We start from the raw sequence: 16,404 nt of genomic DNA on the forward strand, positions 1-16,404 counted from the left end.
GGTGCGAAATGTCAAAAAAAAACGGCGTCGTGTAATAAAGATTACACGGATTGGCACTAACTGCATTTAATGATTTCTCTTGCATGATCAATTTTCAAACGAATGGGACTTCTGTGAATCAAAAAGGAATCTACCCATACATCACTACCAAATCTGAATTCCTGATTGGTCAAAGATCAACCTGGTTTAACGTTCAACTCAATGGATGAGCGTTTTGTACGTAGAGCCCGAAAACTGATTTGAAAAATGTGCACAGGCACACATGAGCACGTGACTTGGGAACTGGGAAACCCCAAAACAAACATATACCAACAAAAACCTTTGGTCACTAAAACCCCCTTTGCCAAGGGCGGTGTTAATGTAGCTGTGAATTTCAGAAAGGTCAGTTTTGTATGCAAACCCAACAAAAAAAAATCTAGTAATTCAGTTTATGAAAGTCCTTTTTCAAAATCTCCTTTATTTTCCTGAAGCACTGAATGTCACTAATATTGAAATATAGTATGCCTGGTTGGATTATATCTGTTTTTATTTTTTGGTTGGGGCCTGATGGGATGTTTCTGTTTTTTGTGGTGACTGAAAACAAACATTTAAAATCTCCATTTTAAACAAATATTTTAAATTCTACATTTACATAAACATTTTACTTTTTTGATGTATCCTTTGTCCTTGTGTTTGAAAAAAAATGCCAATAAAATTGTTAGAGTAGAGAAAATTTTATAGGTATGTATTACTATGTATTTCAAGCTGTCAAACATCCTAGTTGAGCTGCAGCTGTGTAATAGGCATCAAAAACTGTCTAGAGATGTCCTTTGCTTCCCTGTTTTGTTCTTCCTCCAGCACTCTCTCAGCCTTTCTCTGATTCATTCGTATTAACTGGATGGTTCAGTGATCAGTGGGTTGTTTTCTGAGTAAAATCTGAATTTGTTCAGTCAAGTTAAAGACAAAACTTTAAAACGAATTACGCAAAGTTAACTTTCACAACCAAACTGTCCATAAATCATACAAAACACAAATTTTGTGCTGAAGCTTCTTATTATTTCATGTACATTTTGAAGGGGCAGTCACTTGTTCATACCCACAATAAAAGTTTCAGTTTTCCTCAAAGTCGCCTGTTAAACTCTGCAGTTGTGCAGTAACCCTTGTGCTCTGTCATCATGCTGTCAGCATCAGCCCGCAGGAAACTTTAAAATTAAATGATAGGTTTTGACTCTTTGGCCCAGTGTCACACGTTTTATTTCTCAGTTTCAGATCATCCAATAATCACATTTATAATTGAATGTTGTTTTTAAAGTCCCACTCTTAGATCTATTTTAAAAGTGTTCTCAGTGGTCTTTTAATTTATTATTTAGTAAAAATAAAAAATGAAAAAAACTGGTGTATTTTTCTAGGACATACTGTAGTTTCTGCAGAGTGACCGGTGTTCATTAGAAATTCACCTTTGAATGTGGAGTAAGCCTGCCTCTAATTACTGTCCTCCATCTTTTACACTCTCTCCCACTAGCTTACAGCCACTCACCTCCAACCAATAACAACAACCCAATAATTAAAAAAAACATAATGGACTTGCAACTATTCATTTTTTTTAACTCAGTTAGTCCTAATATAAGCAGAATGAGATCTAAAATTATATATATTTTTTGGTGTTTCTCAATACTTAATTTCCCTTTCTCATGTTTCTTCTGAATGCTGGTTTTAGTTTGTATAAATAATCACTTTCAGCACAGATCAGGTAAAAAACTAAAAAGAAAAAAAAAAGATCGACTCCATCTGATGATAATTTTTCATTATAAGAGAATTTGTTTTTTCAATTCAGTTCAATTTAACTTTATTTTCAAAGTGCTTCACATAGAATTGTGCTACAGAGCATCTCAAAGTGCTTCCCATAAAAAAATAGATATTAGTAAGATAAAAAAAACATTAGTTAAAATAGTAAACATAGTAAAAATAAAACTAATAATAAAAAATATCACAAAAAAACCCAATGTCATGGTGCCTCTGTCAGCTTTCCTCCCCCTCCCCTCTCTGCTTGGTTCCTGAGCTGTGTCCACTCACCTCATCACCAACCAGACCTTCATAAGGAGATCCAGAACCAGCATTCATCGCCAGTTCGTTGCCCCTGATGGTGCATAACCTGGTCTCTCGTCTAGTTTAGTCCAAGTGTTCTTATTCTCATCTACCTTTTGTATTGCCTCGCCTTCAGGACATCCTGACCACGAGTGGACACCTGTGTCACCGGATTACCTGAGCCACAGAACCTCTCGGAACACCAAGAACCTCCAGCCTCGCCTCGAGCCATCACTGACCTCCAGCCTCGCCACAAGCCAACTCCGACCACCAGCCTCGCGTCAAGCCATAACTACCTCAAGCTACTTCCAGCAACTTCACCCGCTGCTCTCCAGCCTCCAACCACATGAAGATCTCAAGCAACTCCGAATATCATTAAAACCTGACTTACCAACTTACTCACCTTGTGTTTTCCTTCCGGGTTCCAGCGCCTGGGTCTGCCTCGCCTAGCTTGCCATGACACCCAACACATACACATCCCACCAGTACAATCAAAATAAATCGACTTAATTGTAAAGATTTATAAAATCAAATGAAAACATTTGGACAAGTAAAAACTATGTAAAAGCTTTACTAAAAAGATGTGTTTTAAGTTTTTTCTTAAAAATCTCCAAAGGGGTTTGCTGTAATTTACCTATTTGTCATGTGGGCATAGCACATTTACCAAGACATTAACACGGTTTGATATCAACACTGGCTTTACATGAGGCTCATAAAAGTTCATGTCCGCTGATGCTTCTGGCATGGCTGCTACTCCTTAGCCAATGGTGCTGTTTGACTTTTCAGCAAAGCTTGTAAGCGCAGAGGCCTTAACCTGCAGCCCATTCCCAGATGTGTCGTAGGCGCCATTGATCAGCGACTCCAAAGGATCTCAAAGGAATGCTTATTTGGACAACGGGAGCCGAGGAGTCCTTTAAGGTCAGAGAGGGGGAAATGTGTTAGCACTAAAACTTTTCGACTTGATGATTTAGAGCTCTCATCTGACACCAAAGTAAAGATAAAGTGAGGTGGACGGGTGGAGGGGAGTCCTCTGAAACCCTGAAAGAGAAAACATCTGAGCTGGGCCTCATTCATCTGACGTGTGTGTGTCAGACTTTTGTACTTGCAAAGAGAAATCTACAGCATGTTGACGGTTTGGGGTTTTGCTTAAACTGGGACTCAGAAACAGGATTTGTTTGGATACAGATCTTCCCCTGATGGAGTCTGGAATTTTCCTGCTCAGCATCTATTTACTATGAATTACCAGCTTTACTCAGATGCATTTCATTTTGTTGTAAATCATGTACATCTTGAATGCAAAGATGCATAGAATTTAAAACAATTGTTTTTTGTCCAATAATTTTCTTATGCAAAACATTAGGACACGTTCTTAATGCAAAACTTGTGTGCACTAGAACTATTAAAGGGAGACACTCTCCTTTAGAATCAAGACTGACTTTTTAAAAATAAGGCCATAGAGATGACACAGTCTTTGGCATGTCAACCTTCAGTGAGCAGTTGAACCTTTTGTTCAACGCGCCAACTTAGGGTAACGCTTTCTTTTACAGTACAGTACTTACAGTGTACTTAAGTGATATTTAACTGGTACTTATTGTGTAACTACTGGGTACTTACAGGGTATTTACGTGGTACTTTTTATGGAATTTACCGGGTACTAACAGGGCGTTTACATGGTACTTTTTTTTGGGACTTACTGGGTGCTTACAAGGTACTTTTTGTGTCTACTCTGTACTTACATGGTACTTGCTGTGTATTTATGTGGTACTATTTAGTTCATACTTATGTGGTACATACTGGGTATTTATAATATACTTACTGGGTATTTACATGTTGTGCAAAGGTGTCTTTTGTGGTACTTACCACATGTAAGAACAAGGTAAGTACAAATAAAGTACCTTGGCCTTTAGGTCTGCACCTGTTGAGTGTTTCATGGTATTTACCATGAATTTACCACAGAAACTACCCCTTAAGTACAATGAAACTGGACTGTAAAAGAAAGTCAGCCCTATTTCCAATTACCTACATGGTGTCAGGTTCTGGGCCAGGGCGGTTGTTGGGTTTTGTTTTGACACTTCCGGTTTGTATTTTCTGTGCTCGTTTGTTCTGTCTTTACCTTATTGGTCTCACCTGTTGCTGAATCACCTGGAGGGTATTTAGCCTGCACTGATCCTGTCCCTGTCACGGGATCGTTTTGGATTGTTGTTACGATCGTGAGTGTTATTAAAACCTACGATTTGACTATGAGTCCCTGCGTCTGTGCCTGTGTCCTCACCTACGAGTTCCTGACACATGGTACTTTAAGTAGTAAATGCTGGGTATGTTCACGTATTACCTTCCTATACAGTGTACATACACACTTGGTTTTCTGACCTTACCAAATGAGACAATGCTAACTTGTTGGTAAGGGTGAAGTAACTGCATTGTAAAACCATATTCTGGCCTGATTACTTCTTGTAACATGAGGCAAATTAAAGAGAAACAAGACAACAGTGAAAACAACAATCTTTAATACGATACACTTCTGCAGCATACAAAGTGTCATCACAATGAAATGTGTTTTAAGTTCTCAACAAAACAGTAAAAAGGAGCATTCCAAAGAACACATTTTTTTTCATATTATTTATCTTTTCTTCCAGAGTTTTGTGTTGTTCCAGGAATGATTCACACTCCTTTGCATAGCTCATGAGTTTGTCACCCACCGTGAAAACAGGAAATGGCCCCAGATCCTCACCTTTTCCAGCCAAAGTCATAATCTATTGGATTTTTGTGGGGTCGTGCTTTTTGTCCGTCGAAATTCCTTCATACGAGTGAAACAGACGAGTGCAGACTTAAATTCAAGGTACTTTATTTGTATTTACCTGGTTCTTACATGTGGTAAGTACCACAAAAGACACCTTTGCACAACATGTGTGTTCATTTCTGATAATGCACACTCCTTATCCCGTACAAGAGAAGAATGATCTATTCTCGCAGTTGAGCATCATTTCCGTCCTGTGTTTAATTGTATCTTCATCTAAGTTAATCCAATCCTGCACTGATAACAGCAAACTGACTCTAATAATACTACTACAGACTATACAGGTCTCCCTCATCTGACAATTTCTGGCAGTTGAAACCCTTTTTAAAAAGTGACCTTTCTGCTGAGTGGAACTTTGCATTTTGTTTCTAATATATGTTGTCATTTATTGACATATATTATTGTTTTCCAGAGCTGCAAGAGTTCAAAAATGAGTATTATGAGGCCAGACACACGGTGGAAATGACCATGTAAACTGAGACTGTATGAAACGAGGAAACAACAGTTTCTCGTGTTTATTTTATTCCCGCTCGTCAGTGACATGGCGACCTTTCAAATCACAGACAGCGTCCAGCCCCACGGTCACATTCACAAAGTCCGGCGCCAAACCACAGACTCCTGTCACTGCTGCGCTTCCCCCTTTGCTATGGCAGGGGCACAAAAAAATATCACATCAGCAGTTAGTCAGTGTCGTCCACGACTCTCCCTTAATGTTTATAATTTTCCATTTAGAATCTTTGTTTTTGTTCTGTTATATTTAGCTGTCCCTCATCCTGGGCTTGGTGCCTGCTCCAGAGACGGCCTCTAATTAGCACAGTTGAAATACATATTTAGAGTAGTGTGGCTTTGGAGACTCTTTTTTTTTTTTTTTTTAATGACCAGGAAGAACAATGGTGGAAACAATGGCTGCCTGCAGCCAGCGTGCTCCTCACAGCAGTCCTCTGGGTTAGTTCTAGTCAATGTGCATGTAATGCAGTCCAGTCTTTGCAGTAGCTAGATTACTGTTCTCCTCTGACAGGGACTTAATTATTGCTTGGCAGATCTTTATACAGAACAAATGTGGTGCCAGGTCTGGTAAGAATTTAGTTTCTGTTCGTTCTTTTGGCACCTTCCTCGCATGAATAATTATGAATCATCCTTAAAATAATGACTCTTGTGGCTGTCTTTACGACAAATGTGTGCTCCCCCTAATAGTGGGTGAAATTAGTGATTTAAGACATAATAATAGACGTTTTGAGAGCAAACTGTTTAAATCTCCCTCAAGGCAGTGTCTAAAGAGGAAGTTGTGTCTTCATAAGGACAGCTGCTTTGAGTTTGCTTCCTCCATGAAGGCATGATTGAAGATGGAGTGCGGGCAAAGCGTGCCGACATTTCCACTGCCTCCCCCACTGAGACTTTTAAAAATGAAACTTGAATCTGAGCCTCTGCACATTCAGTTGTCTGCGGTTCCCAAATGAATGAGCAGTTACTTCACTACTGTCACTCTATAATTTAGTGAATTAATTCACATCAATTTTATTTTCTCCAAAAACTGTGGCGCTGTAGAAGAAAACCTGTACTGGAATGAAGATTTCATTTGAGGTAAAATACGTGAAATGGTGCACAACATCACATGTTGGAGCAATCGTTCAGTTCAGTTTTGGGCTCTCCTGCAGTTCAGTTTGAAATTTTTGAATTTGCAAATAAATATTTTTAAAGATATTATAGTAAATAAAGGTAAAAGAAAAAAGACAGAGACTGCTAAGATAAATAAATCAGTCTTAATTTAGTCATGGAACTTCTTGGGTCAGATGTCAACTGCTGCTTAATGTACGGATAAAGAAGGTGATGATGATGTTTGGTATGGACCTCGACATTGATGGTGTTTATAGCTCAGTACATTGAGCAGCCACGGCCATTCAGATGGCATGACAGCAATTGTGTCCTTTGGGTAAAACCATAGAAAGAATGTTATGTTCTAATCCAGTGGTCCCCGTCCAACCCCTGGAACAGACTTGGTAGAGAAAAAAAAATGTCATAGGGCAACTTACTTTATTTTAATTTTGTTTATTTTCTGTTTACCACATCCGGTTATGACTTACTCATGATGCATGTCAAGTCATTTGCCTCGGTCTTGTGTTTTAAACATATTTACTGCCTTTTTGAAGGGGCTGCTCCGAACAGAAGATGACCACTTGACTTCGAAGAAAAATGAATCCACTTTTAACATGAACCTGACTTGAAATACAATCAGGATTGTGACAAGACAGCAAGCCTATTCTGCACAAAATGTGGTGACCTTACTATAACGATGCTGTCAATAAAGCTGTATTCAATGTGCATTATTATTATTATTATATGTAAAAAATATCAGTTTAATGACGGACGGTATCATTTGGTAGTGATTGGTAGTATTTGTCTGCCACACCTTAAAAGTTGGGCAAGACTAAAGCTGGCATGCAGTTGTTAGCCTCCACTTTGCAGGTTAAGGGAATATTTAAATCACACTTTTATGGGTCTTACACAAACCTAGAGTACAAAGAAAGTTTAAACCAGGCTTGTCCCAAGTCTGGCCCGTGAGCCAATTGTGGCTCACATTAAAATTTATACTGGGCCACAGGCTCCTGACATAAAATCCTTAATATGCAGCCCCCAACACTTTCAAAGAACTACAAATTCTCGATTGTGATTGGCTAAATTACATATAAGCCGTTATTAACCTGTGGCAAAACTGTTGCAATTCCCCTCTTTGACACCTAGCTCATTTCAAAAATTTCAACTGGAAAAAAAAGAAAAGATTAGTTTCTCTGATCAAAACTACATTGTTTTGTACTCCTTAATAAGATCTAGTTTGGTTCAAATCTTAATTTTGTGTTGTTTTTTATTTTCCTTCTATTGCTTCAAACATGATCACATCTGTAAATTATCAACTATCATCAAAAATACAGGAAATCTTTGTCTAATTGAAACGTTGCAATTGTCAATAGGTGAGATTCGATGACTGGGAGCTTGACTCAGGCTGAGGTGATCAGGTGTGTTCATCATACTTCCATGAACTAAAGGCTGTTTCTCATTGCTATGTAGTCTGCCAGGCACATGCAGGCTTCATGCAGCTGAGACTCATGTTTGTTATTTGTCTTTCACTTCCTGAAAGAATATTTCTCGTCTTTGAAAATCTGATCAAACAAAATCAGAATCATTTTAGAAGAATTAAAACAATGTCTGCAGCAAATACTTGAGAAAAGCAGGAATCAAAGTCTATCAGACTTCGGCTCCTTGATGATCACATGATCAGCAAGGCTGCACCGCACAGACTGCCGACTCAGATTGGTGTTTTTGTTCTCTTTGATAATGAAAGCGTATTTCAGACCCTGACAGTAATGTTTTGATTTAACACAGAGGAGTTGCACAGAACAGGTTTTCTGACACACAGGACTATTTTTTACCTGAAAGTCTGTGAAAAAACTGCTTTACTTTTATGTTCTGCCCTCCAGTCCATTCAAGTAAGATATTATGACAGTATTTCTTTCTACTGAGATCTTCCTTGACATCATAAACCTTTTTAATGTACAGATACTTGAGATGAACAACAACAATTCCCTGTAAACCGTTCTTTGCTGCTGCAGCCATCTCCATTCTTTCAGTAAACTTGAACACCCTGCTGGGGTTTGTCTCTGTTCTGGTTCTGTCAGATGTGAGCCCTGCTCCACACTATCTCGTTACAAAGTCCGGAGCACAATGTAGGGATCAAAAGAACTGATAAATCATCTTAATCTGATAGATTTTAGTTGGTTAATCATGTGTCCTAGTTATGGTTTCACAGGATTCTGTTGGACACTACATTTAATGTAAAAAAACATAGTCCTCCATATAATTTCAGTGCTTACAATTCCGTGCTTTCTGGAAATTAAATGATTTTATCATCCGTCTTTACAAGAATGCCTAACTTTTTCCACACATGGTTTTATTGAAGCGTCCAGATCTGGAATTAGTTTACTTTGCTGGTTCATAATGAAGGGTTTCTTTGGTGGCCTTTTAAACATGTAAGGTATTTTAGATACGAATGGTTAAACATTGAAAGGTTTAATGTTACCATTTGAAGCACGTTGGCTTCTTAAAACAATTCTCAAGGTCCAACTCCAATTATCTTTTTAAGCATGTGTCAAACTCAAGGCCCGGGGGCCAAATGTGGCCCGCCATGTCACTTTATGTGGCTCGCGAGAGCATAAAAGTTTTAATTTCCTAAAATAACATTTTTCTTTAGTTGATTACATGTTATTTATGTGTAGCTGCAGTTGTAATTGTTCAATGTTTGCAAGTCTTATGTGTGTATGCAGGGAAATTGTTGTCATGAAACCATCAGTTGGATGAAAGGCTGTGTGCAGCCTTTTTTTGAAACATGTTACACTATCTTACATGTTCTTTCTAGCTCAGTTTTACGTTATTTTTTATGTTATTCACTTGGACAGTTTGATCTTAGGTTTTAATAAAGGATAAAGGTTTTATGCTAGAGCAGTGTTTTTCAACCTTTTCTGAGCCACGGCACACTTTAACCTTAAAAAAAATCCCGCGGCACACCAGCATCCAAAAATTAAAAAAAAAGAAGGAGAAACTCATAGTATGTATTGATCTACAGCCCCTCCGCAATCTCACATGCATTTTTGAGATAATTCTTGCAGAAAAAGCTGGAAACTGCAGCTTTTTTTTTCTAAAAGATTCAATAAAAGTTAAGTTAGAAGATTTAAAAACAGTTTGATGTGTGTTCGTTGGTTTCAAGACGTTTAACAACAGATCTCCGTATGCGCTGTCACTCTCACAACCCAATGCATCATGGGAGATGTAGTGCATAAAACGGCCGGAGATCGGTTTTCGTAGGTTCATTGTTTTGTTCACTTGTTCCACGGTCTGATACCGGACTCTGTGGAAAGCTACACCGCTAAAGACGAGCTTTAGCTGGTATTTTTGTTAGAACTGAGCGACTTTACGAGCTAAATCGGGACAAGGAAGTGAAGACTTTAACCACTTCTGATTGGTCAGACTGATGACATGTGATTAAGCCCCTCAAGAATGATTGGTGGAGACAGTCAAAGGAACGGGACTTTTCCCAAACACAGCCGGAGCTGCAGCTGAATCGTGGTACTGTCATTCTTATCCAAATGTCTTTAATAAAATAAAATAAACGCAAAGAAAAAGTATTTTACGAACTTTTATATTCCTAACTCCTCAGTGTTTTATCAGGGCCTGTTTGGATGAACACAGAGCTGAAATCCTGGAGATGGGAAATGTTTTTAGATCAGTTAATGAGGGCAATTTTCCACGGCACACTAGTGTGCCGCGGCACACTGGTTGAAAAACACTGTGCTAGAGTAACAAGCAAACATACGTGTTCTATGCAACTGTAATTGTCACTTTAACAAGTTATAATGAATAAATAACGAGTTTTAACATTAAGGAGTAGTTACATTTATTTTTCATTACATTTAGTTACATGTATAAGTTATATCTGGCCCATTGAGGACAGCCACTATGCTGATGTGGCCCTCAGTGAAAATGAGTTTGACACCCCTGTTTTAAAGCGTAAAACCGTTCAAGGTGGTCTTTTAATTATGATTTTGCCAATTTTAAGGTTAAATCATAAACCCTGTGTCGTTTCCTAGGACATAGTTTCTGCAGAGCGGCAGGTCTTCATTCAAAATTTTCCTCTGAGTTGTAGACGGGGACCTCCTGGCCCATAGCAACCCCGCCCCCTATTCCTCTCACCGCTGCTGAAAGCTCTATGTTTATATGCTCCCCTGCTAGCTTACAGCCCCCAAACCCTAACCTACCACTAGCAGAGCAACAAAAATAGTGAGCGATAATGGAGCTATGCAGTCGCACGGTTTTGATCCAGATTACAGCTCAAACGAGGAAAACAAAGACGCACACGGATCTAGTCGTCTACATCTGGATGCATCGGAATAGAGCAGAGCAGAGAGCTTGTGGCCCACCCTGTTTAGTTTTCTACAAAACACATACCGGTAAGCACTTTTTCAAATAGATTTTTTTCTGCTCCTGATTCACAACAATTTGAATAAAGAAATACTCATTCAAGCAATTTTGAACTAAATGTTTTCCATCATCTGAAAAATGCCAGAAGAACATGTTAAAAAAGCAGAAAGACCATTTTCATTGGAGTGGCTCTTCAACGTCCAGTTTGACTGTGCCCTCTTTTAACCTTAGTGTTATGAAAGTATTTGGTTTGTATATATTTTTCTTGAGATCAAATTTTGGATGCATGTCTATTCCTGTCTCTATTGTAATCAGTTTTGGGGGTGCAGATGTTGACCCACGACCCTCTGCCACACCAACAAGCTGTACTGAACTGCATTTAACTCTGCAGGGGAAGCAGACACAATCCTCCTTTCTGCTTCCCATGATGCTCCAGTAAGTGGAAACATTTTCTATGATAGATTTTAGTGTTTTTTTGCTTCTGCACAGGGATGTGTACCCTATCATTTAACTCCAAAGATCCCCAAGATTATAATATATCATACATTCTGCAGAATTCCGTCCTGCTCTGCATTAAAATATGTGTTGCAGCTATGTGCTGCATCCTCTGTATATTGTACTTGTGATTCGAGGCATACAGGACTAGCTAGCGTGAAGCCCTTGTTTAACGTACCGACCTGGCCTGAAGTGACCTGAGTAGCGCCTTCCGTTCAGTGGCTTTTCCCGCACCCGGAGTTCAAAGTGGACATCAAACTAAGCGGCTCTGACTCTGGTTTAGGATGCTGAGAGCAGCCCAGCTCAAAGCTATAACTAAACCTCAAGTGCCTTACCACCCGGCGTGCTCCTCGCTCCATTCATGTGTTCCCGCCTAACTCAGAGTGGCAGCTGTGCTCAAACTTTCTCTGTGATTTCAGCCTCAGAAGCTGACCATAAATTGGGTTCCCATGTGAGGCAGAAGAAATCCACCCCAAACTGATGTAACCCCCTAATTACAATTGGTCTTTTTCCATGGATTCTGACCAAAGTGTTTCAGAGAAACCCCTACAGATGGGCAGTGGAGGGGAGGTAAAGACAGTTTTCAGCACCACTGCTAGATTCCAGTCTTGTTATGAGATTGTCATTACAGTTATGTCTCGTAAAATAACATGATCAGGACGGCCCGCAACTGCCGGACAACACATGGTTTTAATGTTAGCCAAAGTCCCGATGGGACTCTGCATAAAAACTTCAATAAAAAAACATCTCATCATTTAAAATCCAAGTTTGCTAGAAATTAAATCTAAATGAAACTGATTTTGAAGGAAAAAAGCACATGGAGTTTTTTTTTTAGGTATTTGTTTTTTTTTTTAAAGGAACTCAAACAGATTAGTAATGGGGTTGGATGCAATAAACAAACATAAAGAGAAGCATGAGGCTAAGAACAACTTTCTTAATTTAGAAAAAAAAAATCCAAGTTTATTTATTTATTTAAGCTAGTTTTTTGTAAGAATCAAGACAGAGTACAGTGTGTGGTACATATATTATTTGAATTTAGAAAACCTAAACCTAATTCAGGTGGGTATTTGACGATCAATATTTTTAAAATATGAAAAGTGTCCTGTGTGTGTAAAAGTGCAAAACTCTATCTATGATTGAAAGCAAATATTATGTCTAGAAGAAATTCTCATATTCTTCTAATCTCTTTATAATCTAAATAGTTAATCAGTTAATAGATTTTATCCATGTTTTTTTCACATTTATTTAACATTGTCTTTTTCTTTCTGAAATTGCTTTATATTGACAAATTAATCAATGAAACCCTAACAGAATCTCTATATGTCAATTCTAGAATATCACGTTACTTGTTTTCAGCATGGATTGGCTATTGCGAACATGCCAATACTCAACATAATTTCACTTTTCATTGTTAGAAAAATACTATTTCAATGTTTAATTATAATCTTAAACGGTTTTATGACATCGTTAGTGCAGTGTTTTTCAACCATTTTTGAGCCAAGGCACACTTTAACCTTGACAAAAATCCTGCGGCACACCAGCATCCAAAACTTAAAAAAAGAAAGGAGAAACTCATAGTCTGTATTGATCTATAACCCCTCTGCAATCTCACATGCATGTTTGCGATAATTGTGGCAGAAAAAGTGGGAAGTTATAATAAAAGTTAGGTTTGAAGATTTAAAAACTGTTTGATGTGTGTTTGTTGTAGTTTCAAGACGTTTAATAAGGACGCCTCATTGTGCGCTGAGACGCTGTCACTTTAACCCAATGCATCATGGGAGATGTAGTGCAAATTGCCGCTGATCACAGACAGACTCTCTTCTCTGAGCTTCATTGTTTTGTTCACTTGTTCTACGGTCTGACAGCGGATTCTGTGGAAAGCTACACCGCTAAAGACGAGCTTTAGCTGGTGTTTTTTTGTTAGAACTGAGAGACTTTATGAGCAGAATCAGAACAAGGAAGCGAATACTTAAACCACTTCTGATTGGTCAGACTGATGACGCGTGATTAAGCCTCCAAGAATGATTGGTGGAGACAGTTAAAGGGGCGGGACTTTTCAGAAAACGGCTTTGGTTGCAGCTAAATCGCGGTACCGTCATTCTTATCAAAATGTCTTTAATAGAATCAAATAAACACAAAGAAAAAAGTATTTTATGATCTTTCATATTCCTAACTATTCAGTGCTTAATCAGTTTGGATGAACAAAGAGCTGATATCCTGGAGATGGTAAATGTTTTTAGATCAGTTAATGAGGGCAATTTCCCTGGTTGAAAAACCCTGCATTATAGGTATAAGTCTGCCGCTCCTTCGGTTCAGTTACACTTTTTATTTCTGCACTCTTTTCTTCTGTCAGTGAGATGTTGTTAAAATCACACCAGTGTGGGGGATAGATTTGGATGCAAATTATTGTCAATTACTTGGGAGGCGTGTTATCAACCCGTGAGAGAGAGCACTTAGCTGTTTCTCAACGCTGCGTTCAGAAAAATTGAAAAACAATTACAGACTTTGCTTGAAATAAAGATATAAAGTTGAACTTTCAGTTGTACTGGAAACTTTTTTTTTGTTCAGCCTCAAAAAACAGATGTTCTGCTTAAATCATGTCACTCCTAGATCTCACTAGCTGTTAATTTAATTACACTATAAATCAAATTAGTTTAATGCAGTTCCTCCATATTTTTCACTCTGACAATTAAGATTTCTGTGGAATGCCTTGATCTGTGAGCTTCCAGCTGCTGACAACATTTAGAATAGAGGCTCAGTAATGGCAAACGTTTTGTTAATTTAGTTTTGTAACTGTTGGTTTTAAGCGTAGCTTCTAAAAACTATAAGCTAATATTCCATCAAATATGAGGACAAATATGGCGCAGTGGTTAGCGCTCTTGTCTCACAGCAAGAAGTCACCCAGTCCAGTTCCCGGCTGGGGGACCTGCAACAGAAACACCTTTCTGTGTGGAGTTTGCATGTTCTCCCCATGCATGCATGGGTTTTCTCAGGGGACTCCGGCTTCCTCCCACCATCCAAAAACATCTTTATAGGTTCATTGGTTACTCTGTGTTTCCCAACTCTGGTCCTCGAGGCACATTGTCCTGCATATTTTCAATCCAACCCTGCTCAAACACACCTGCCTTTCATGACCGTCATTGTCAGGCTTCTGCAGAGCCTGATGACGAGCTGAATCAGGTGTGCAAAAGCAGGGCAACATGGAAAACATGCAGGACAGTGTGCCCCCAGGACAAGGGTTAGGAGACACTGCTCTAAATGGTCCCTCGGTGTGAATGTGAGTGTGTGATTGTGGCCCTGCAATAGTGCAGTTTAAGTTCTGGTCATAAAAGGTGGACCAGCTCTGCACACCATATAGTGCTGGAAGGTTTGCCAGAATTCACTCATCCAGTCAACATGTTTGTTTTACAGTGTGCCCTGTGTTATCATGTGCTCTGAGAGAATGGGGTTTTAGGAGCATTACTGAGGGCTATCTGGTATCTGTATGACCAGAGCAGGAGCTTGGTTCACATAGCTGGCAGTAAGTTGGACCAGTTATTAGTACATTTTGTGGTTCTGTTCATAATCTTTAGAGGCAGAACTTCTTGGTGCAGCCAGGAGCCGGAGGGGGGGTCTATTTAGGGGACCACTAGACTTCCTCTCTATTTTTTGCAGATGAGGTTGTCCTGTTGGCTTCATCAGGCCAGGATTTCCAGCATGCTTTGGGGTGGTCTGCTGCCGAGTCTGGAGTGGCTGGCATGAGGGTCCGCATTCACAAGTATGAGATCATAGTTCTTGACAGATGGAAAGATAGTTTGTCCTCTCTGCGTGGGTGATGAGCATGTAATTGCAATAGTCATAGTACACATTTAAGTGGCTTGAAACAGTGGACCAGCTCTTCTTATCTATCAGTGGCTTGTTATTACTAACAGAAAGTGTTGCATATCACTTTACTTATGCAACACTTTACGTTGGTAAAAATGTAAGTGTTGACGGCGTAAGCAGTCCAAGAGTGATGGGATGTTAAAGAGCGAGTGTTATTTTGGTCGATGAAGTAAATCTGTGCTTTTACCGGGTCTTCTAGATAATCATGGGGGGCAGAACTAAGTGTTTTGCTGTGCTTTTCCTAAGTTCGGTTTAAAGTTTTGCCAGGAAGGGCATCCGATGTAAAAAAAACAAGAAAACAAAGCTAAATCAATCCTGCAAAACACAAACAGAACTTTCACACTAGCTTGGTTACTGTCTGGTTTGGGAAGACCAAAAATAAGATTCCTGGATGTAGTCAAGCAGGAGATGAGGATAGACCAGGGATCGGCAAACTTATTGACTCACGGGCCACAAAGGGTTCTAAAATTTGACAGAAGGGCCGGACCAGCAGCAGACTCGTGGAGGGTTTTGGTAACAAACACAAATTTTGATTCAAAATGAATGTATATATCTTTTAACGGGCCTCTTATGGCCCCCGGCCCGTAGTTTGCCCACCCCTGGGATAGATAGTGTAAGCAAGAAGGGGGCAGTGGAGAGAGTTGGATGGAAGCAGGTGATTTGCTGCAATGACCCCTTGCATTTTATAAAGCTTTCTCTTAGAAAACTCAAATCATTGTGAGATACGTGAAATCTGCAAAGCAGGCTTACACATGTTTAAAGGCTGTAAAACCTCTCACTGCACGCTTTAAATCATTTTCACACATTTCTCTCTTGTTTAAAGTCTCACAGTTCAAACCTTAAGTAAGTCCAGTTTTATAGAGTTAAAACAAAGATCTGATTGCTTTATGTAGATTTGGCACACTGAACAGATTCTGTACAGGAGACACGGCACAGAGAAGTTTGAAGGTCGCAGAACATGGTGCTGTGTTAAAGAGAAAAAAAAACATGCTAAACTGCACAGGAAAAGCTGAACCACGATAAAGAGAGGGAACACTGTACACAACACATCGTCCAGGGATGTGCTATCCTCAAGATTAGAGCAGTGAGAACAACATCTAGGAATGTTACTTTTGACCCTTTTGGCCCAGATCTCCTCCTCTGTGAAACCTGCCTGGCACCTGCTGGATGTGAGGCAGATAAGACTTAAACTTTACAGTAATCTGTCACCTGCAAAG

At 39.2% G+C, this 16,404-nt stretch overlaps 1 protein-coding gene across 1 annotated transcript in view; it reads left to right on the plus strand.

Annotated features, from left to right (window-relative positions):
- The window catches only part of bckdhb (branched chain keto acid dehydrogenase E1 subunit beta), a 137,494-nt gene extending 135,032 nt beyond the window's left edge, over positions 1-2,462 (plus strand). Inside the window, exon 11 of the mRNA XM_023963898.2 lies at positions 2,201-2,462. The gene's annotated coding sequence lies outside the window, so the exon portion shown is untranslated. The remainder of the gene's footprint in view (positions 1-2,200) is intronic.
- The last annotated feature ends 13,942 nt before the right edge of the window (positions 2,463-16,404 follow it).

This window comes from Oryzias latipes, chromosome 16 (assembly GCF_053564925.1).
Source record: "Oryzias latipes strain Hd-rR chromosome 16, Olatipes_Hd-rR_3.1".
Taxonomy (NCBI): domain Eukaryota; kingdom Metazoa; phylum Chordata; class Actinopteri; order Beloniformes; family Adrianichthyidae; genus Oryzias; species Oryzias latipes.